We start from the raw sequence: 22031 nt of genomic DNA, 5'->3' as shown, positions 1-22031 counted from the left end.
CTCTTCTAAGATGAAAACATGATTACAGAATGCTTTTTGGGAGTGAATTTTGGAGATAAAAAGTGGCTTAATGATTACAGAGTGGATGTCAAAAAATGCCATCATCATCATCATCAATGAGAATTGCTGAGGTGACCTCCACAATCATGGAAAATATAAATAGTTGAGTATATAGGGTACGTGTCTGGAAATGTGATCAATAACAGAGTGTAGCGTTAGTGAGGGTCAAACGCAAAGTGAAGACCTTTCAGTTTACAGACTGTCAGCATCAGGCATATGCCTGGGACCTTGTTAAAAATACAGAAACTCAGCCACTACTTCAGATTCTGAGTAAGAATCTGCATTTTTTTCCAAGATCCCTAGGTGATTCCTTTGCATATAAAGTTTGAAAGCTCTTTCAAATATATGTCAAGACTATTCACTGGAGGGAATGATCAATGAAACCAGTGAAGTTACAGAAACTTAGAGAAACTCTAACTGTACCATAAAAATTTTAACATGAGTAACAAAACAAGCAATAGTATCAAAGTGTAATACAACCAAAACAGGATCCAGAAGTGTACACACACACTTTGGAGACAATCAGCATAGATAAGCTATAGCAAGGGACTAATGGTGTAAACAGGTTATGAATGACAAAATTGAAATTGAGAATAATCCACCCATTCATATATTTTTCTGTGCCATTTTGGGAAAGACAGCCTAAAAATATTTTTAAAGGGCTTACTGGAAATTACCAACCAAAGATCATTATTTGAGAATCACTAACTAACGTCAGGGCTGAAAAAAAATTATTGTCCCACATGTAGGAAATTATTTTTAAATACACGCCAACTAAGTACTTACTTTTCATCAAAGACAGAGTCAGTCAAAATGCACAAAGCCAGAGTAGAGAAACAAGGCTACTAGGACAGTTGAGAACATAATACTTCATGATTTATTGGATATATAGGAAGAAAATATTGCAACTGTAGTTATTTATTTTATCATATTTTAAATTTACGTTATTGTTTCCATTTCATAATGTACATAATATTAGTAAAATTTTATGTTAAGATAGTCAATAGCAAACATTATAAATATATTATTGGGAGGTTCATCTTAAAATGTTTTACTAATAGGGATACACTTATCACAAAATCATACCCTTATTGATTTTAGTTTAATATATTTTTTACCACAGTCTCCCCAAAAAGTTTGCCAATACTTTGCTACTTGATTAAGTTTAGGAAATAGTAATTTAATGGTTTTTAATTTTTATTTTAAAGAAGGCTTAGTCTACAGGTAAGAACAATTGTTTTTTAATAGATTCTTTCAGGAATTTTCATTGATGATTTATGCCAATAAGCGTTGTTTTCACCTTATCCATCAACGCATATAAGAACCAAAAATTACCATTTTACTGGATAGAGCAGCAGCAGCAACAGAGAAGAAAAGAAATGCAAATACCTCATAGCAGCATACACACACATTGTTTTTGAACATATTTGTCCCTACATAAGTATCAGTTAGTTGATGGGTTGATTAGTTAAGTAATTACTTGCCTCTCAGGCATGATGAATAGCAGTAGAATGTATTTATTTATTTTCTGTGTTTAGGAGATACAAGTAAGTGGAATTTTCTTACATACAAATATTTTGCAGTGGTGAAATCTGGGCTGTTAGTGTACCCATCACTTGAACAGTGAACATTGTACCCAATAGGTATGTTTTCAACCCTCGTCCTCCTCCCAAACTAGAATCCTAGAGGAAATAGATAAATTCCTGGGGAACACACAACCTCTCAAGATTGAACCAGGAAGAAATATAACTATTGAACAGACCAATAATGAGTAGCAAGACTGAGTCAGTAATAAAAAAAATCTCCCAACAACAAAAAGCCCAGAACCAGATGGATTCACAGCTGAATTCTACCGAACATACAAAGAAAAACTAATACTAATTCTCCTGAAACTATTCCAAAAAATCAAGGAGGAGGGAATTCTCACTAACTTATTTTACGAGGTCAGTATTACCCTAATAGCAAAATCAGACAAGGAAACAACAAAAAAAAGAAAACTATAGACCAACATTCCTGATGAACATAGATACAAAAGTCCTCAAGAAAATACTAGCAAATCAAATCCAATAGCACATCAAAAAGATAATACCCCATGGTCAGGTGATATTTTTCCCAGGGATGCAGGGATGTTTCAACATACACAAATTAATAAACATGATAGGTCACATAAACAGAATTCAGGACAAAAATCATGTGATCAACCTCAATAAATGCAGACAAAAATCAGTAAAATTCAGGATCCCTTCATGATAGAAATCCTCAGCAAACTAGGCACAGAAAGAGCATACTTCAACATAATAAGTGCCATATATGACAAACCCACAGCCAATATGATACTTAATGGAGGAAAGTTGAAAGCATTTCCTCTAAGAACTTGAAAAAGACAAAAATGCCCACTTTCACCACTCTTAATGAATAGCAGCAGAACTTAAATCAGTGTTTCTCAAAATGTTGCCTAGTTTGTCTGTATTAGATTCACCCACGGCCCAAGACCAAGCCTATTTGATCAGAATCTCTATGGACAGAATCCATAAATCTGTATTTACCAAAGTGCACCCCAGATGATTCTCGTGCATGTTAAAGTTTGGAAACCCATGAGATTCTAGATCTTTACATTAATATAAAGGATGATTTCCTTTTGGGACCAAAAGAATACCACAAAATTATTGCAATCTTTATTTCCAGCATTTCCATAACTTTCTAATAAAACTGTTCTGGAAGGATATAGCACACCATACTGATTATTGACATCTTGTTTTGGTAGTTTTCAAGTTATCAAGATTTATTGTAGCAGACGGATAAATATTGGCCTCAGCATTGGCCTATTATTTATCCATTAACTATGTTCATCTTCTTTGCCTCAGCAGGAGACATTCTGATGTGTCTTTAACTGTGGTCACACTGCTTTAACCATCTACCTGAAATATATGGCAGGAATTGAAAAGCAACAATATTGATGAAGGGAAGAGTAGAGAAAATTGATTCATGTAGTAAGATAAATGGCCCACATTTTAAAAAATCAAATGGCACTTGAATTTTAAGAAAACAGCTTGAATCGTAAAACTCAGATGCAAAAAGAAAAAGCACATGCGCACAAAACCACCTACAAGAAAAATCCGAATGTAGAAAATTTTCTTTATGTTGAAAGCATACTGACCTTTACAATAGAGTTCAGTGAATTTTTATGGAATGAATGAATCAATTTTCAAAGGAAATGGTGTCTCTCCATAATAGCCAACACAAGTTTGCAGGGAGGCAGTCCTGTAAGGAGAAACTTCAAAATAAAAGAAAACAGTGTAGATGATGGATTCTGTAGGCCTCTGGCCGAGTCTCTCAGGAAAATAAATACAGTAGCTCTTTATTTCCAAGTAAATCTGAACAGAATAGTTGGAGGCTTAGTGTGAGGATCAATGTGGTGTAGCCTCTGGGGGCAGAGTAGGGAAGGTGGAGTGGAAAGAGGTAGAGATTGCATTTCGGCACCGTAATCTAGTCCCTGGCTCTTCCTCACACACCCTTAGATAAGCTAATTTCATCAAACAACACATAACCTTGCATTCTGAAGAGATGGAAACACTTCCTAGAAGTGTTTTTTGTTTGCTTATTTCTTTGCATTTTGTTTGGATTTTCTCCAACACTCTACCCTTTTCTACATGAAAATCAGCAAAGCAGCCTAAATACTCTATAACCTTATTTTTGAAAACGCATGCACTTGAAATCTGGGGTATCATTCTCAAAAGCATATTGAACACCCTACAAGGATAAAGTTGTTGTCTGTTTTCTGCAGTAATATCCTAACATCCATCTGTGACCATGTAGTTTTCCTCATGGTTCTTGAGAGGCATTTGGGAAATCTGACTTCATTTCTGAATAAAGCTGCCCCCCAAGGAAGTCACCTGCATGTGACATGGCAGAAAGGCACCAGCCTTGCGAACATGCTAGAGCTGCCGCGTCCTCTGGAAGTTTCCCCTGTGGCATTTGGTTAACTTTTTGTGTGCTTCTCCCAGTTGTCAGCTTTTAAGAAATTTGTTTCTGGCTATCAAGCCCCAATGCTGCCTAATTTACACAGATAAGGAGTTCTAATAAGATACTTTAGAAAGTCACTTATGCCATAAGGTATTCACATTATCTCAAGACATTTCTATTTGGCTAAGAGAAAATGAAAGTGTGGATTAATGCCTTTCGCGTGCCATTAAAAACGGAGAGGGAGAAGCCTCATTTTGGCCACCAGGGGCCTCCTTCTCATGCCTGTTCTCTGCTCTCTCAGCTGATGGCTTTCGGTACTTCCAAAAGCGAAGGATGAGTTTTGACTTCATAGAAAATGAGCTTAAACCGGAAGGTGCATGTAGCCTCAAATGTTGGATTATTGCCATGGCACGCTGCATTTCACCTTTGATTTAAAGATAGAGAACATGTGGCTTCCTAAAAAAGAAAAACTCTTTAGCTGGAGTCCCAAAAGGGCTAATGCAAGCAGCTGTTAAAGAAGAAATAAAAAGACAGACACCAGAATCCTAAATAAGCAAAACGTAGTGAAATTAGGTTGCCAATTACCTCTCTGATAACCCCGAGAAACCAGGATAGTGAATATGTCTCTTTCTCTATCTGATGAAGATTAGATATATAATTGTTAAGTGTTCCTGTAAGTATAAATCTTACAGCATGTGAGCTTGGTAAAATTGTTATTATTTTCATTAACTAGCATCATTAAGTGATTTAGAACTGGGCACTGTGCTAAGTACCTTAGATGTAATATTTCATTAAATCCTACCAAACTTGTGAGCTAAAAATTCTTATTATTATCCCATTTTAAAGATGAGGAAAATTAAGTACATAAGTTTTCCCTACTAGTGCATGAGATAGGTGATACTGGAGGCAACATAGTCTGATTTTTTTAGCACAAATGAAGGTTAGAAGTAATTAATTTTCTTAAAAAGTTACTTTCTGCATGGGACAATGTCTCAACAGAACCTCAAACAAAGGATTTCTCAAACCATAGCAAGAGACCTGAATAATGAAACTGTTGCAGCCCTAACAGGCTCTTTCTGTAAAGCAGATGACAGTGAGCGAGAAGAGCATGCCACTCTACAGAGCGCAGCCACTTCTACATGAAGGCAGAAAGTTCATTCGGTGGCATTACAGTGCTACTCCATATATATCCCGTGGGCATGGAGAGTAAGAAAAATGGCATTTAGGTAGGGCAGGAGTGCGGGGAGGTGAGGGTAGGGCTAACCTGCTCTCTCATAGGAGGGTCTTCTTTTCCTTTCAGATAACATGCAAGTCTTAACCTGAATTTCTCTTTTTTGAAATAGACCCTTTTTAATTGATGGACTCCACAGATGAGCTTCAGCATGTGAAAATTCATTCTACTCTTCCTAGAACCTAGATTAACGCCTACTCTTTCCCCAGAGACCTGTTTTATGTACTCCAAAGGACTGCAGATTTGTAGACCATCTGCCACAAGAGAAATGTAGCTTCCACCAAGATCCACTTTCTTCATTTTCCCATCCTGGAGCCCCTCCTCCTTGCGGCAGCCATCCCAGCAAGCCAGAATTGTCACACTGACACTTCTCAGTGAAAGAGAAAGGGCTTTGAGTTAGGCTGTGAGGAGAAGCTTGCCATAAAGTTACCAGCTTAATTAAGCCATTACAGTTTTTAGGGATTTTTAAATACAGCCAATTTGAATATATAATTGAGCCTGAGCAGAGCCTTATCCTGTGTTTTCCTTGGTCTGCTCAGAACCAGACTGTGAATGGAAAGCAGCTGGGATAACATCCTGTGGGGGTGGAGCCAGTTCTTCATTTCTACTGCAGTCTCCACAATGGATTTTTGAATTGCTATTTCTTCTCTTGGCTTGGCCCAAAAGTGAGGGACTCGGGCCCTCAAAATGTCAGGTACAGAGGCCAACGCAGGGACAATACTTGTGTGACTGGGAGCCTGTCCTGGGTGATCTCAGGAACATCATTCTACAGATTCTTCTGTAGAAAAGGCTACAGAATATGCTTGAGGGAAAGGTTCTCTTTGGAAAAATGATTCTGAACTTCAGCCCTGAGGTTAAAGAGAGAAAACTAAGGAAAGAGATTGCAACCCAATGTTTTTCAAGTTCGACTAGCAGAAATAAAGGTCAATTTAAATCTCCCCTTAGGGAGGAAGTGTACGTTTGGGGAAAGTACAAAATGCCCATCACATATGCTGTGAACATAATTCAGCACTCTGCAGACCAGGCAATTTTCCTAGCTTACTCCAACAGGATATAATATTTCTCATTTAGAGGCACATTCAGCGGATTAGTGTGTATTTTAGATTAACTCCAATTCCCAGCCAATACACATGCACATATGTAAACAAATGCACATGAACTTTGAGGTGGTGAAAGAAACTTTGCCAGGTATGAGCTGGTGATAAAACAGAGGTAGTCTTAAGTCCCACATCCACCGTTTCAACTGTGGGCAATTTCACTTCTCTCCTTAAAACCAGTTCAGCATCAACTTGAGAGAGGTGATATGGAGAAACTGGCTCATAATCGGTCACAAAGAAAAATGTTAATATCACTGATTTAAGAATACCTGTATATTTCTTTTAGTTCTAGTAATTTTTTACATTAACACCAGAAAATTACTATGTATCTACAGAGTCATTATATATAAAGTTATTTTATATAATTTATTTATAATTTCATATATATACTCTATAGATATAGTAATTTTCTGCTGATTAGAACTGAAGTCCTCTATTTCCTGATACAAGGCTAGGTTAATTTGGACTTCAGTTTCACTTCTGTTTGCAGAAAAGTTTATGTACTGGCTTCTCAGAAATGCAGACTCCCAGGAAATGTTTCTGTAAATCTTAAACCATGTGCCCATTTTCCCTATCTCTTTCCTCCTAAATGTTAACTTGATTAAATCCTACTCTGTGCAAATTTGGTTATAGGAAAACTTAGATTTGTTAAAAGAAAATGAACCATACACCATTAAGTGTATTTCAAATAGAATCTTTGGAGAGTTCCTTTAAACAATGCATTCCTCTAATGAGGTTACATGCTTGGATTAGAACAAAACTGAAATGGATGCACAGTTTTGAAGGTAGTATCCTGCATTACAGAACGATAACTATGCCACTACAAGGTAGCTTTTGGAGCAGGGATGAGTGCCAAATGAAGATGATCATTCTTCCTAAGGAGGCTGAATCCCAAAGAAGTTTTCCCTAAAATATATTTGCTCACAATAGATAGATAAATTAGTTCTTAAAATTGGGCTAGTGTTGGCATTGTTCTTTCCATTATTATTATTTTATTTTTAGAGATAGCTCTTTTTAATGTGTATCTTACACAAAATAGGACCTCATAAATACTTACTGGGAGGAACCCTGAAAAGCTAAGTGCCTGTGATAAAATGAAATTTGAAGACAATACCAACCAAGTATGAATAGTCAAATCTTAAAAAACGAAATATTTTTTGTGATGTTCAGTCCCTCCTTTGCCAGTCCCAGGTTTTACCAGTTCACATTTAGAACCTTTGACTTTCTTCAGCTACCTTGGACCACATGGGAGAACAGCATTGTGTATTTCCAAATGCACAGAGCCAGCCACCCAAGCACCTTCAGAGATAAGTATTGTCCCTTTGAAATGAGGTCACCAAATCCCACAATTCCTGAGACCAGATTGGGATGAGTGATTGCTCCTTAGTGTTGTAAGTTAGTCCAAGGTTTACTGCCAAATACCACTGTTTCATTTACTCAGAGGAGTGGTTCTCAAACTTTAGGGAGCTTTGGAATCTCTAGGTGGGCTTGTTAAAACACAACTTTCTGAACTCCACCCCCAGAGTTTCTGATTAAGGAGGTCTGGTGCAGCACCCAAGATTTAATTTCTAACAAATTCCCAGGTGATGGAGAATCTGATGCTACTAGTCTCGTATGGGGACTACACTTTGAAGAACTCTGACCTAGAAAGCCCAGTTGCCTATATGAGATGCACAGTAGCTATTCTAGAGATGTCTGTCAGCAGAACTCCTCAACTGTGGCCTCAAGGAGGATTGGAGTGGGTGTAATAGGAGGCATGGGCTATGAGCAGGAGGTGAGAAGGTCAAGTGCATTAGATTTCTACTCCATCCATCCTCTAGCTCTAGGGCTAAAAACTAGAGGTATTCTAGGTGCCCTGTGGGTTTTCAGGTTATTAAGCTTTTAAAGGATGAAGCCTGCCAGCTTGCAGTTTGAAGGCAAGCAGCCAAAAACTTTGAAAGGATAAAAAATACATGGCCTTAAGGTGCTTACCCAAAAGCTTTGAATTTATCTGATAAACCAGGTCATGACTTGAGGGGAAAGAAATTTTCCTTGTTGAAATAATCAGTTACATTTCCTAACATCTGAAGAGAAGACCTCAGGGAAAAGTAGTTCCCTTTAAACACTATAGGTTTGTGGAGTGTGTCCCCCTTCACAGGTGTAGCTCTTTGAGACCTTGTAATTAAGAAGAATGAAATCACTTAGGAACGATATGCGTAAGGAATTGGAATGATGGGACGGATCTCATCTGTCAGAAAGGAACTGGTGTTAGGCATATGTAATCATAGCTTGATTCTTAAACTATTGTAAATAGAAATAGAAATGGAGCTAATACATATTACAGAGATATTTCTGGGCTAAGGCTGGAAGGGCAAATAGAGCTTTGCCATTGCATTTTCCATGGTACTCAAGTAATTTGGAAGGATATTCTCATAGTGTAGTCGTTGTGGGACTTTATTTTCTTTCTACATTTTTCCATTTTCAATATTATAGATACATTCTCAGTTCCCACTATGTGCAAGGAAGTACATCAGGCCCTTTGTTTGTTACAAAAATAGGTAGAACATAGTCTCTACTCTCAAATATGAAGTGGTGATAGGGTTTGGCTCTGTGTCCTCACCCAAATCTCATCTGGAATTATAATCCCCACGTGTGGAAGGAGGGAGGCGATTGGATCATAGAGGCGGTTTCCTCCGTGCTGTTCTCGTGATAGTGAGTGCGTTCTCACGAGATCCGATGGTTTTATAAGTGTTTGGCAGTTCCTCCTTCGTTCCTCTTTTTCCTGTTGCCTCGTGAAGAAGGTTCCTGCTGTTTTTTCTGCCATGATTGTAAATTTCCTGAGGCCTCTCCAGCCATGCAGAACTGTGAGTCAATTAACTTCTTTCCTTTATAAATTACCCAATCTCGGGGAAGTTTCTTCTGGCAGTGTGAAAAGGGACTAATACAAACGGTAATGCCTATCAAATTACAAAGTATTATAGAATGCCATAAACACATGGAGAGAGGTATAGGAGATATCATCTGGGAAATGTAAAGGAGATTTTATCATGCTTTTACAAAACTCCTCCATTAAGAGTCACCCTGATTCACGAAGGGTTTCAATGAGACGGGGTCAGTTAAATTAATTATGGACTTTCTATATTGACTCCATAATTAGTAACAGAGCCAGCTGGGCTCAAGAATCAGAAATAGAAGACTGGTTATTATTTGTATACCCTCCTTTTAAAAATTAATCCCTATGACCCGGAAATTGGATTCTCACAGGCACCCTAATCCCTTTGCCAACCTCTTCAGAGTCCAGCCTGCTGGACTCTAATCTAGTCCTTAACCCATATATTTGGGCTGTATTTGTGCAGGCAGCTTGTTTTGTCATGCTATTCTTTCTTCCTGTGGATGCAGAATCTCTTTATTGCTTTTTTCCTCCTTTCCAGGACATTGGTTCTACTTCTTTTTTCTTGCAAGGCCAGCTACTAATACAGATTTTCTTCTCTCAGAAATATAACTTTTTAATTGCTTATTCATGAGAACTAAAATGTACAATCCTAAACAAAGATGTCAAGGGATAATAGGAGTCCCCTTTCAATTTGTTATGATCTGGAGTCCCTCAAGAGACAAGCATAGAGAATGCAAGTGATCACTCCAGCAAACTTTCTGATTGTGTGTTCAAGAAAACTGAGATTTGAAAAATACTTCAAATAATTGGTGGCATTTCAGATAGTTTTAAAACTAATTGGAGTGGGGATATTTGCATAAGCATATGGATTTATATGTAGGGTGATGGTTTCTGGAAGTTGAGAGTATTATAACATTTACCTGATTTACTCTTCTAGCATGGGCTACCTAAATGACCTGCAACTTAATCTAAGTACAAAATTTCTGTCATTCCTGCTTGAGTCGTTCAATTGGTTCTTTGATCAATTCATTCCGTTTTCAGTTCTCAATTAAAAGAAAAAACAGACGTCTTACTTTCTAACATTCTACATGTGGTTTTCATTTTCTTGCACTGTTATTAGAATTGGACTAACTTGTAGTCAATGGCAAATCTTTTTTGGAATGTAGTTGGGATAATTAAAAAGCCTTCTGCAGGAAAAAGATCGTATGAAACAATCCTGCTTCTCAATTACATTGTTATTTTTGGGAAAATGGGGCAAGTGATTTTCATTAGTTGACTTAGTGACCAATATTGTTCTCTGACTGGACAACTTTCAGTAATTGAGGTTGTTTTCCAAGAATATCCTAATAATCAGCCACAAAAATATCATTGTTGATTCTCTAGTTGTCATTCTGTTAGGGAGCAACTGGAGATAGCCCCTCATCTCAGAGGTAAACACATGAAATTTCTCTTAACCAATGAATTAATTTATTACAAGATGTTATTGTGTGAAAAAGATGCCATCTAATGGGAACAATTTTTGCAAGTTATGTGCCTTGAGGGGTAGGGTCAGATCCGGAGACATTACCTATCAGTAAGGTTCTTCCCCCTGTCCCAGCTGCATTCTGAGTACTTCATTTTGAGTACTATGGTACTTCATCAGTAGGATTTAAGAGAGAACCCAACTACTCAGAATAATATTGCCTCTACCATTCTAGCCTTCAGGCTTCCATATACACCAGTGAACAACTGGGTCTCAGATCTGGATCTCACTTCTTACCACCCCCCTCCACCCCGACCCCACATACATACTTATAACCTCACGGTTACTGTATGTCTGGAAATCATCAAGTTAATCTCACTATTTCATTTGGTCCCATTCAAGTCAGCCACAAGAAACTCTAGCCTCCCAGTTCATACCTTAGCACAAGCCACTGTCATTTCACCTGGGTGACAGTGGTGGCATTCTGTCTCCCTGCTTTCACCTTATACTCAGCAGCCAGAGTGATCCTTTTAAAGCTGTTACCTATGCCTCTACTCAAAAACTTCTACGGTTTTCCTCTACTTCAATGTAAGATTCATAAGAGATTCTTTTTAATTATGTTCAGTGCTAGCTCTACAATGTCTAGAACAACACCTAGCACATAACACATGCTCAGAAAATATTTGTCAGAGACATAAATAAGGAAGGAACAGCCCCCTCCACTCAATGTTCCCTTCAGCTTCCTTAGTCTTTTTATTTATCTAACTTTATCTTTTTTATCTTAACTAAGTCTTTTTTATCCCACATTGCTTATTCTAAAAATAAATATAATGGTAAATATAGAAAAAATAAATCATGTAAGATTAACAAAAGTCTTGAACCATGCTTTATTCTAAACACGTCCTGTAGTAATAGTTTCTTTCATTATATCTCTTCCCAAGTCATACCTCTATATCAAACAAATTCTTAATGTTGTCACCACTTGTATTTGTTTCCTGTGGCTGCCATAACAAGTTATTGCAAACTGGTGGTTTAAAACAACAGAAACCCATTCTCTCGTATGCTTGAGGCCAGAAGTCTGAAATCAGGATGCTGGAAGTGCTGCCCTCCCTCTGGGACTCTAGGGGAGCCTGCTTTCTTTACCTCTTGGAGTTTCTGGTGGTTGCTAGCTCTCTTGGCTTGCAGCCACATTTCTCTGCTGTGTCTTCACATTGACTTCTGTTGTATGTGTCTGTTATCCTTTGTCTCTTTTCCCAGATTTCTTGAGGTATAATTGGCAAATACAATTATGTGTATTTAAGGTATACAGTGTATGATTTGATATACATAAGCATTGTGAAATGATTACCACTATCAAATTAACAATTCTATAGCCTCACATAGTTACCGTGTGTGTGTGTGTGTGTGTGTGTGTGTGTGTGTGTGTGTGTGTGTGTCTGTCTGTGTGTATGGTGAGAACACTTAAGATCTAATCTCTTAGCAAATATAATACAGTATTATTTACTATAGTCAGCAGGCTATATGTTGGATTCCCAGAGCTTGTTTCTCTTATAACTGAAAGTCTGTACCTTCTTTCTGTCCCTTATAAGGACACTTTTCATCAGATTTAGGATCCACCCAGATAATGCAGGGTGAACTCATTTTAAGATTCGTAACTTAATGGCATCTGCAAAGACTTTCTCCAAGTAAGATCACATTCACAGGTTTCAAGGATTTGATGTAGACGTATCTTTTGGAGAGGGTCAGCATTCAACCCACTACACCAGTGTTGAGTTCCTACGATGACATAAATCTGAATTGCTGGTGTCATTAAAATCCTTAAGTAGTTCTCCATTACCTAAGGAGTCCACACTCCTCTGCATGTCACAAAAAGAACTTATATCTGACCCTTTCCTAATCCTCCAGGAAAATAGGTTTCCTGTTGGCAGACAATCTCCCATGGCCACTCCATTTCAATGATGTGTAGAGAGAAAGTAGGGGAGGAGATATCCTTGGAAAAACTGGGCTGCCTGCTTGTCAAGCAGCTAGAGGTACAGAATATTGGGATCTGTATGCTGTGTAGCTGTGACCACCTGAATTCACTGGTGGCGCAGAAGAGGGATCACAGAGATTAGTTTTCACTTGTATTTTTCATCAGATGACACATTAATTAATTGACAATAATAAATTATTAATATGTTTTGTTGAATGAAGTGAATGGATACAAGCATTGAATTTATGGTTCGATGACTCAAACTCTCCTTTACTCACTAAATGTTTACCTTTTTGCTTCTCTCCCTGGCTGAGGTCCTTTTCTATACATTTGCTTTTGAATTTCTCTTTTAAAAGACTGCTTCTTTATGTCTCATTCATTTAATTTTTCCAAAAAGTAGCACATCCTCCCTGCTCTTCTCTATTGTCCAGATGTTGCGTCAGTGCAGGGTGATAGAAGCAAGGCAGAAATGATGCTAAGTGACAAAGTGCGAAGTGTGAAATTCACGTGTATTATTTTCCCTCTTCTCCCTTTCTCCTAATGTATTAAAGGTAATAGTCTGAATCAAGGCTCTGAATTTGTTTACTCCTTTCTGATAGAATTACCTGGGACAGTTCAGTCTCTCTGATTTATTGTTGAGTCTCATCGCTATCCATTGCTTTCAGGCATTTTTTTTTCATTCTCTTAAAAAATTGCCCAGAGATCTCCTCCATGGTTATTCCGTTTGACAAACTTATCAGAAGATACAGAGCATGGCTTAGAGTAGATCATATTTGTCCTGGTGTATTTGTGACACAATAAGATCAAGATTATGTGGAATTGTTCTGAGCTGGTGAGAGATGAAACCCCAGAAGGAAGCAGAACAGTGGCTGGGTACCAAGGGCAAGTGGTGGGGTGGGTTGCCCCAGTGCAGGCAATAATCAGGTGGGGGACATTGTCTTTGGAGAATTTAAAAATAATAATAAAACCAAATAATGTAAGCCTGCCTTTTATGATCACTCAGAGCCAATAATTCTAAACAATATCAGTTATAAAATACTTCTCCCAGGGGCAAAATATTTTATTGGTCTAAGTTCCAAAAAATTATTCCAGTTTTGATTGCATTAAAAAATACAGATGTATAAGATCCAAATTAACATATGTTTAGCACTTATTATTTAATAAACATTGTGTTCTACATGGAAAGTATCTCTGCTACCCTACACACATTAGTTCTGTGTTTGACATTCATGAGAATTATTTACTATTACTGCAGGCACTGTTTATCTCTAAGCCCTCCAACACATATTTTTGCATTTAAAAAGTAGATTCAAAATAAGAATAACACAGTGATTATAAAGATACAGTACTTGATCTATGTGATTCTACCATTCTATTTGACCACCTGGAATTTTTTATTTGTGTTTAAATCATTTCAAATAAAGTAACTTTTAAAATCTGTCAGAATCAATGCATAAGAAAAATTTATAGAAAGTATGGCAACTTCTGGAATATATTGTGGAAAAGGAATTTATATAACTCTGACAAACTTATCCTAGAGTTTAAAACATTTCCTAATTACTTGCACATGTTTTGCTTCATATGAAAGAAACCTCTGAAATTAAAATTAATGAAATGTGGTCTTCGACTATGAAAACAGATTTAGATAGATTGACAAATCTGGCTATACTGTCTACAGAACAAGAATATGTAAAAAAAAAAAAAAAGATATATTTTGATGGGTTTATTTACTAATTTGCAGAAGACAAGGTATAAAAACAGAAAATACCGTGTTATTCATTATTATAACTAACCAGTATGTAACTATATGATTTCTCCCTTTTTTCAAAACATAAATAAGGTGCCTAAAATTGGTATTTATTATCCTTTTTTCTTTTTAATACTGTAGTATTTTTTTAAACTAGGATGATACATACTATATATATGAATATAAGTATGTATGTGTATATGTGTGTATGTGTGTGTATGCATATATATGAATTGTAATAAAAGGAAAATTCAGTTTGTGTTTTCCTCCCCAACCCCAGCTATTATTTTTGATTAATCTTTTCATTTCATAAATATTACTGAAAATAAATCCATTGTTGTCTGAAGGAAGAAAATGTTAAATTGTTCTGGCTATCAACTATGCTGGGTACACCACTTAAGCAGTAAAGTTAACTTGGTGGCTAAAATGTTGAGCTGGCAAGGTACAGGTTTCAGGCAGTGTCAGTGAACAAAGAGGGAGCTATGAGAATATTCCAACCCAAATTCAGTCAGGAAGAGCCAAAAATGTGCTATGGCAGGATCTTTCATTTCTTTTCAGTCCCTGCTTACAAACAAATGATTTCCTCCCGGACACTTTCTACTTGGTGATGTCATATCACCTCCTTTTGTAATACATAACTCTTGGTAATCTTGTTCCTCTTGAGAATCTTGTTCCAATAAGCAACTGGCTTTAGATTGGTCACCTACAATTGTGTTGGTTCCTATTTTTTGGGGTGATGGATTCCACTTGGTAAATATGAAACATTAACTATGTGAACAGATATTTAAAATTAATGGCAGGTCTAGCTTTCGATAAAGACTAAATACTTTTTTAAAAAGCTTAGAGAAAACCCTGGAAGAATTTCTAAAAACAAATTATAACTGTGTCTGTGTAAACAGTCAATAGTTTATATCCAATGGAAAATTGCATTCTATATTCCAGCAAGGTAGGGCTGGCTTATCTAATGCCTGCTTTGAGGGCCAGGCAGTGCTCCCATAAAGAGCCTATGTGTAGTGGGTGAGATACTGAAGACATCCAGTCCCTACCTCAGAGATTACTGAGCTACTTCAAAAATAATCCTAATACTTGGCTGGTATTTAGAAGAGCCAATGAGCATAAACAAACAGGCTTGTCAGCATCTGGGAGGAAGTGGCTGAATGAATTTGCTAAGCCCATAAAACAAGTAAATCTTTGCTTAAGACTTGCACATGTCATTAATTAAACATTTTTATTGTGTCGTTGGTTTAAAAAAAAAAAAAGAAAACGGAAACACCTTCCATTATGTGAGCACGTCTATTAATAACGAATGGATTGCCCAATTTCAGCTCAATGTCAACAAATCTTTGCTGGATCCTGCAGAAATGCAGTGCCCTTTTTACTGCCTGTCATTAAAAGAAAAGGGCTTTAACACTTTCCTAAAAGACACAAGCAAGAAGAGGGAAAGTAGGTGCTAGAAAGGACTGATCAAAAGGCAAACCACTAATGCACGTTTTTACATTAGAAAAAATGAACTTAGGCTCCAGATACAGAGCTTGACTCTGCACTTTTGTTAAGTCCCCAAGTCTTTTTCAAGCATTATATAAAATACCTGAAGTACATTTCTTGAGGATGAAAATTAGGTTAGGTAGTTCTTAGTTACATACCTCATTATTTATCATTATCACAATCATTGCTTGCCCAAGTCTTGCTCTTGACAGATGCTTAGCAGTAATTCTAATAATCAGTAACTATTTATATTCACCATGTACCATGCATTGCACTGAACACTTTAAGTAATTGGTCTTCTTTAGTTCTCCCAACAAAACTATAAATTAGGCAGGATTATCATGTCATTTTAACAATGCACAGAAAAACCATTGCTTTATAAACTCATACCAATTAAGATAACTTCTACACTTAAGAGACTGACTGAGGATTCATAAACAGGCTTATGTGACTCAAAAGATATCTATATTTTGCCTCCATTTACTATACAAAAGTCAATAGGCCTTTCTTCCACTGCTTCCTTTTGGCTACCCCAGCTGCTCATGTCTTCCCACAATGATATTTTTTACTTGAGTCAGTTCTTCTGTGTTCCTGCAACTTTCTCTCTTCTTGTAGAACCCAGAACAAACATATTTATTTATAACCTATGGCTTGGAAGTCATCTATGAAAAGGCAGTCTTAGACTACCAAATAAACAAGTCTATACTTTAGTAGTCCCCCTAAATCCCCAGTGGATGCCTGAAACAAAGGATAGTGCTGAACCCTATATACATTGTGTTTTTTTCCTATACAGTAACGGGCAGGTTGCATTTATAACGTGGATACACTAAAGGGATGATTCATGTCCGGGGTAGGATGGCACAAGATTTCATCATGATACTCAGAATGACATGCAATATAAAACTTATTGTTTATCTCTGAAATTTTTTACTTTAATGTTTTTCAGACTGAATCCTCTGAAAGCAAAACCATGGGTAAGGGGGGACTACTGCATTCTGTTCATGTCTGCTAGCTAATGTGAATACACGGTACTCACATTAAGTGACTTAAAGGAAGACTCCTTTAAGATTTCTTAAAGGAATCTTCTTCACGTGGTCCTCACTGATGTCACCTCTATCCAGTTAGGGATTCTTTAGGTGCAAGTTGAATTATTTAAGACAGCTTAATGAGGATTACTTAATGCAACATGGCATGCCAATTCCCTCTTTAAATCTGTAGTTTTAACTCAGTTACATCATAGTATTATTACTAAAACACCAGGATGTTTTTATTGGAATATAACATTTTCATGAACGCTTACTATACACCAGTGAGCACTTCACATGAATTAAATTATCTAATCCTTTTAATAACCTTATAAAGTTCGTCCTATTATCTTTTTTAGTGTATAGCTAAGAATGTGAGTCACAGAGATAGGGCCAGGCTGTAGTGCATGCTGCAGTGAGTACCTTAAGGAATGAGGTATTCTTTCCCCTTGCTGTTGGAAATATTGGTGTCTGCTCAGAGCTGAGCCCCTCTTGGGTACTGTCTTCAATGTGGAAGTCATCTATCTCAAAGTGATGTCCCATCCACAGTGGTAGCCTTTATCTAATACCTTGTTGTTAGGGGCTATATAAGTCTGGCCCACTACCTTAAAAGATGCAATTGTGAAGATCCATCCCAGCTCCAGAGCTCCCAGTGGGACTCGCTGAGGCCTCTGTTGCAAATGCATTGTAACACAACTCCCCTTTCTGCCTTGTCTTACTGCCTTCGTGCTCTATAGGGGCCGTTCCTAGGGGCAATCCTTAGTAAACTTCCATTCAAATTTCCTTCCTAGAGTCTATTCCTGAGAAATCAATCTAAGACAGTTGTTAGCAGAAGTGGCCCAAGGAGGAAAACTCTAAAATGAGCTTTAAAGCTGAATTCTCCATCTTGGTAGAAATAAAAAGCCCTGGTGTTAGGTGGAGCAGTTAAATTAATAAATCCTAATATGGGCCGGGTGCAGTTACTAATGCCTGTAATCCCAGCACTTTGGGAGGCCGAGGTGGGTGGATCACCTGAGGTCAGCAGTTCGAGACCATCCTGCCCAACATGGTGAAACCCTGTCTCTACTAAAAATACAAAAATCAGCTGGGTGTGATGGCACACGCCTGTAGTCCTAGTTACTTGGGAGGCTGAGGCAGGAGAATCGCCTGAACCCAGGAGGCGGAGGTTGCAGTGAGCCAAGATCACGCCATTGCACTCCAGCCTGGCCAATAGAGTGGGACTCCGTCTTGAAAAATAAAAATAAATAAATGAATAAATAAATCCTCGTATGCTGTAGTGATGCAATTGCAACATTTTCAAAGTAATGAACTTGGACTGGAAATTGGTGGGAGAGAATGCTGGTAGGAGTAATATGAGAATATCCAGTAAATACCAGTTATAATGAGAAGGTAATCTGATGGGTTTTGCTCAGTGCCAGTGATGTATTGGAGAAAGACAATAAAAGATTAAGCATGGTTAATCACCAACTGAAAGTAAAGTGTGGAAGTCAAAGGTCCTCACTGGCAACAAATAAGGAGACTTACCACCTGAGTCTGAAGGCAGGGAATGTTGAGGCTCATGGTCAATAATTAATTTTAAGAGTAATACAACTCTAGAAAAAGTTAAGTTCTCAGACTTAGCTAGTCTGCTGTGCAAGGTAAGGAGTAGGTTCGTGGACCTACTTGGGAAGGAGTAGGACCCTGAGACTTGGCATAGGAACATCTGGATCTATGCACTCAAAAACCTTGAAGTCTCAGATCCCTCTAAACTCTCTTTACTTGCAGAAGTGGCTCATTTTTCCCTGTTATAGCCTAGACCTCGCCTCTTGCCTAAAGAAAATTTAGAGGCCACTGCCTTGCCTCCGCCTCTCTTCCTGGCCATTAAACCAAAAACTGGGGTCAAGTCTATATAACCTGGCCAGGAAAGTGTTGGATCTTCTAAAGGAGAAAAGAAACTATAGCTGGAAGAAGTTACAGAATATAGACAACATGTACAGAAAAAGCCAGGTGAAAATGTATGAGATTGGATTCTGATGGTACTGGATCAATGAGAGCAGAAAATAGGGTGGGATCATCAAGAGTGTGGACACTCTCCTACAATATGGAATTTAATACCTAGAAGGATCCCAAAAGATGGTGTTAACATGTCTTAGGAGCACTCTTGGAAGGCTTTTGAAAGTGGTATAGAAATTTCATGCCTAGTGGGGTAGGTGCTGGAATAAAGAATCAAAAGACGGAGAAATAGCATGCTATGATAGATATGTTTTTAAGGCTAAAAAATACACCAGCTGAGCAGTTCAGCAGGAAGGCCCCAAGTATACTCCATTTACCAATGTAATAAGGAATGTGCTGGAGAGAGGAACACCAGTATCATTGAAAAACTCAGTGATAGCTGTCCTTTGTAGGCAGGGATGACGGTGGAAGATGTTACACAGCTGGTTTCAGTGATGGCAACATTCATAACAGAATCTTGAAAAAAATAGAGGCCAGTTGGTAGATCTTTCATAAAAAGCAAGGTGTACACAATTAAAATGAGCGTATTAGTCTGCTTGAGCTGCTGAAATAGAATACCATATAGGCTGAGTTTTCTGCTTAAATAACATAAATTTATTTTTTCACAGCTCTGGATATTGTGATATCTTGGAAGATCCAAGACTAAGATGCCAGCAGTGTTGGTTTCTAGTGAGGCCTCTCTTCCTGGCTTGCAGGCAGCCACCTTCTTGCTGTGTCCTCACATGGTTTTTCCTTTGTGTGCATGCAGGGGGAGGGAGGGAGATGAGAGAGAGAGAGAGAGAGAGAGAGCTCTCTTGTCTCTTCTTATAAAACACCAGTTGCATCAGATTAAAGCCTCACCCTTATTACCTCATTTAACCTGAATTACCATTTCCCTGTCTCCAAGTACAGTCACATTGGGGGCTGGGGATTCAATATATAAATAGGGGAGAATACATTTCAGCCCATACAGTAAACACTTGGGCCAGTAGCATTATGGTCTGATCTTCAGAAAACTATGAAAAGGGTAAATAGTGCATAGCTTCCTGGTAAGCCTCTTCGTGTTTTGGAGGTAAAATATTTCATACTTGAAAATACTATTCTGGCAAAAGAATACCAGCTTTGACTTGGATCCAAAATAAAAAGGCTCTGCGATAGGTTTAGGCTGTGGTGCAAGTAGTTCTTCTACTTGGGCCATAAATCCAGAAAATCCTATAGTATTAGAAATATCTATGGTAGGAAAAGATGTCTTAGTCTCTTTGGACTGCTATAAAAAAACATACTGGATAATTTATAAACAAAAAAAAATTTAGTTCTCACAGTTCTGAAGGCTAGGAAGTCCAAGATCAAGGTACCAGTAGATTCCATGTCTGGTACAGGCCTGATACTGGTAGATGACACTTCCTCTGTGTTATTACATGTTGGAAGGAGCAAGGCAGCTCCCTTCAACCTCTTTTATAAGGGTATCAAATTCCATTCATGAAGGTAGAGTCTTTATGGCTTAATCACTTCCCAGAAGGCTTCGCCTCTTAATACAATCACATTGAGTATTAGGTTCCAACGTATGGATTTCGGTGGGGCACTGACGTTCGGAACCTAGCATATGTCATATAGAATTTTGAGGAAGCTCTAAAAATTGACAACGTAGGGTTGTAGAGCACCACAAGGTTTCTGGAGCAAGGCTATGCCATCTGCAGTAGAAAATTATACATTGGAAAAGTAACTCCTGTTGTGTTACTGGGTCCTGATGAAGCTACAGAGCTCTTGACAAACAGGGCTTGAATGAATCAGGTGTCCATAATAAGTTATCGTGGGTTGAATTTGATCCGACCAACCTATATTCATAAGATATAAGTCATATATGTGGGAGAATAAGCAAGTTTGCACATACAGGTGGTCCAGACTTTTATCAACAGCCATTGTTAAATGGGTTCCTCTCTTTGGTCCACCCCTATTGTCTCAGTCTGAGGGGAGTCACTTATAACCAGTTGACAGGGGAGGAACAAAGCCAAGTTTCATTTGCAAAAGTGAGTCTCATTTCACTCACTTGATATGTGAGTGAAGACCAAAAATAGACTGCTGATGCACTACAGCCATGCCGGGAAGTGACCCTAAAAGGCAGCAGTGAGGTGAAATACTCCCAGTGGGCCAGAGTTTTGTCCAGTGTACTTTATTGTTCTCTTTGGATGGGTAGAGAAGTGGCCTGGGGGAAGAATACCTACAGACTCATGGATGACATATGAGTTGGCTAGTTGTTCAGGACTTTGCAGATGAAGCAATGGAAGATTAGGAACAACAAATCCAGCTAAAAGGACTGTAGTGGACCTCTGACAGCAGGCATGAAGTGTAAAGATCTTGATATTACATGTTAATGCCAACACCAACCAGAGGGCATCTGTCACAGAGGAGCCACCAGACAACTAAGTAGGCTGAATGATTTGGCCAGATGATATCAATCAGTCTCTCTAACTGGCTGCTCCTGCGCTTTGTTTACAAAGTTGCTATGGTGGTAGGAATAGAGGGTATGCATATGAGTAAAATCACACAGCATTTTACTCATCAAGGATGACTTAGCTACTATAAATGACAACTGTTTATTCGTTTATCAACAGAAACCAATACTGAGTGCCCAGCATGGGACTGTCTCTCAAGAAGACCAGTCAGTCACTTTTTGACAAGTTAATTACATTGGACATTTTTCACTCTGGAAACAGCAAGAATTTGTCTTGACTAGAATAAAGACGTAAACTGAATATGGATTTGCATTTGCTGCTCACAGGGCCTCAACTGGTACCACAATCTTAAGGATTACAGAGAATTTCATCCACTGACACAGGGCCCTGCATACCACCACATCAGCCCAAGAATCCCTCTTTACAATGATGTGGCAGTTGGACTATGACCAGGGACCCATTGGTCTTATCTCATGCAATACCTTTGAGAAGCAGTTGGGATACCTATACAAGGCACAGCTGATGTACCCATGTGGAGATAAAGCACTATCATCGAAGATACAGAGTACCTTCAATAGGAGATGGTTGACATTAACAACTATTTTATAGCTGTCTTCAACACACAGTGCGTTAGTCTTAAAATTAAGGAGTCAGTGAAATTGAAGTGGTGCTCTTTACTATCATTCCAGGTGA

The 22031-nt window shown here is 38.0% G+C and overlaps 1 long non-coding RNA gene across 1 annotated transcript; it reads left to right on the top strand.

Moving 5' to 3' along the window:
• The first annotated feature begins 9084 nt into the window (after positions 1-9084).
• Positions 9085-21638, top strand: LOC129048346 (uncharacterized). The gene is made up of 2 exons (XR_008510614.1): positions 9085-9194; positions 21498-21638. It is a non-coding gene; the product is annotated as an uncharacterized LOC129048346 (long non-coding RNA).
• Positions 21639-22031: the final 393 nt, after the last annotated feature.

Source organism: Pongo abelii, chromosome 8 (genome assembly GCF_028885655.2).
Source record: "Pongo abelii isolate AG06213 chromosome 8, NHGRI_mPonAbe1-v2.0_pri, whole genome shotgun sequence".
NCBI lineage: Eukaryota > Metazoa > Chordata > Mammalia > Primates > Hominidae > Pongo > Pongo abelii.
This window is presented reverse-complemented; position numbering and strand designations above follow the sequence as displayed.